Raw genomic sequence first — 2,146 nt, forward strand, 5'->3', positions numbered from 1 at the left:
CCCCCCGGAGCGCCCATTGGCTGCGGCGCGGCGCCCGGCAGGCCTTTACTGCAGCGTTGTCTTGCGGCCCGGGATGCCTCGCGCCGCGTCCATTCCCTTGGCGACCGGCGGGATGCGGGGAGGTAACGGGAGCACAGGGCGCATGTTTTGGGATGATCACGTAGATTTGGGCTGTGTATGCAAAGCTTCAGTCCTGGCTCCCGTGCTACTCGTCTGCTGCGCCAGGGGAGGGTTAGGTTGGACATTAGGAGGAATTTCTTCACAGAAAGGGTGATTAGACACTGGAAGGGGCTGCCCAGGGAGGTGGTGGAGTCACTGTCCCTGGAGGTGTTTAAGGAAAGACTGGACATGACACTGAGTGCCGTGGTCTGGTTGACATGGTGGTGTTGGACTCGATGATCTCAGAGGTCTTTTCCAATCTATTTCTGTGATTCTGTGTGACATCAGCAGGTGATCCTGGGTAAAAAACTTGTTCCTTAAAGTATGCTCAGTCTCCAAGGCATTGTAATGTGTCCACCAGCTCCTGTAAAACACCTTTCCATAGTTGATATATGGGCCCCAAAAGCCACTTTATTACTTGCCCCAGCCTGGATCACAGAAATGCTGACGTTAACCAATTATCTCTGCAACAGACTTTGTTTCTCTTTGAAACAAGCTCTTGTTGGGAATAGCCCTTTCAATAGTATGTGATATTACTGAAAGAATACTGGGATATTACCTGGGGTAGCTGTTTCAGTAATATGCCCTTTACTGAGAGTGAAGCCCACCCATGCTGAAGGAAGGAGTTCCATAGCTTGTAAATGACACTTGATCATCTGTCCTGTTCACTTGTCTGTTTTCAGTTGTGTGTTTTCAATTCAGTGACCTCTGATCGAAATCTCTGACCCATATTTACTGGGTATGATCAAGTCAGCTGCAAACTTTATTCCTTTAGTGAAACAAATCTATCAGACATTTACACCATCTTTTGCAGACCTCACTATTTCTGCAACTCTTGCCTTTTTTTGTTTGTGTTTGGTTTGGGGGTTATTTTGGTTGGTTGGTTGGGTTGGTTTTGTTTTGGTTTCTTTTTTTGTTTAAATGAAGCAAGATGTTTTGGTAGGTCCCCACTGGTCTGTTTTCTTAGTTTCACTCTCCCTGGGGCACTTTCTACTTACACTCTTGTCAGCAGATAGAACATTGCTGTTGGAGTCTTCCACAGCTGGTGATCTGTTAATAATAGGACTCTGAACCATGTCTATAGCAAACAGCACAGGATGACTTAAAATAAATTTTCAAATACTGCTTGGTAGGACTCAGATTTCCTTGTAGAAATTAAAAAAAAAAATAAAACCAAAACACCTCAAGAGCATTTACCTCACTTGAAATGTATATATTTTTCATATTCATACAGTGTAGTTACCTGCTCAATCTCATTCAGAGCAAAAGTAGCATAACTGCAAGCAACCCTTTGCTTTCGCAAACTCTAAAGCAACCTCAGATGTTGGGGTTCCTCCCCTGCCCTGTAGCCCTGGGAGAGGGGCCCGCAGAGCTCCGGCCATGCGGCTGGAGAAATAAACATCTCTCTGGAACAGCTTTCAAGAATCTGTCTGTCCATATATATTTCCTTTCCACGGGACTCCTGGTTTGATATATGCGTGTTGCAGTATCCCCACTGCAACATACTGGTGGAGAATTGAGAGCAGAATGATCCCCGATCCCTAAGCGACTGATTTGTGTGAGTAAACCCTGGAAACTTTGGATTCCTCTTCTTGGTTTTGCTTTGCTATTCCATATCTAAACTATGGAGGAACCGTGGGAAGACTCTTGGCTCTCAGAGCCGCATATGGACATTTATCTTAAAATGATTCTTGAACAACGATTTGTAAATTTTAGCTTGATTCAAGCTCAAAAAGAACTGAAACACTTCCTGGCATGGTTGTTTAAGAACTTTTTCTATGTTTCTTGGGATTTAATTCTTACCAAGGGCTTTTGGAAAACCATTTGGACACAGTTAATACTGGAGTCAAAATATATGCCGATGGAAGAATATTTTCGTGAATATTATTTCGTTACCGAGACTGTTGAGCAATGTCAGCTGTGTCCTGGCGAAGGGAAGCCTGGCGCAGGGACCGGGCGGCCCAGGCCACGTGCACCGAGCGCTCTG

The 2,146-nt window shown here is 45.2% G+C and overlaps 1 protein-coding gene across 2 annotated transcripts in view; it reads right to left on the bottom strand.

Moving 5' to 3' along the window:
- The window catches only part of LOC103622640 (dynein light chain 1, cytoplasmic), a 20,042-nt gene that overhangs the window by 2,171 nt on the left and 15,725 nt on the right, over positions 1-2,146 (bottom strand). The gene's annotated exons all lie outside the window — the stretch shown is intronic.

Source organism: Corvus brachyrhynchos, unplaced genomic scaffold (genome assembly GCF_000691975.1).
Source record: "Corvus brachyrhynchos isolate BGI_N302 unplaced genomic scaffold, ASM69197v1 scaffold549, whole genome shotgun sequence".
Taxonomy (NCBI): Eukaryota; Metazoa; Chordata; class Aves; order Passeriformes; family Corvidae; genus Corvus; species Corvus brachyrhynchos.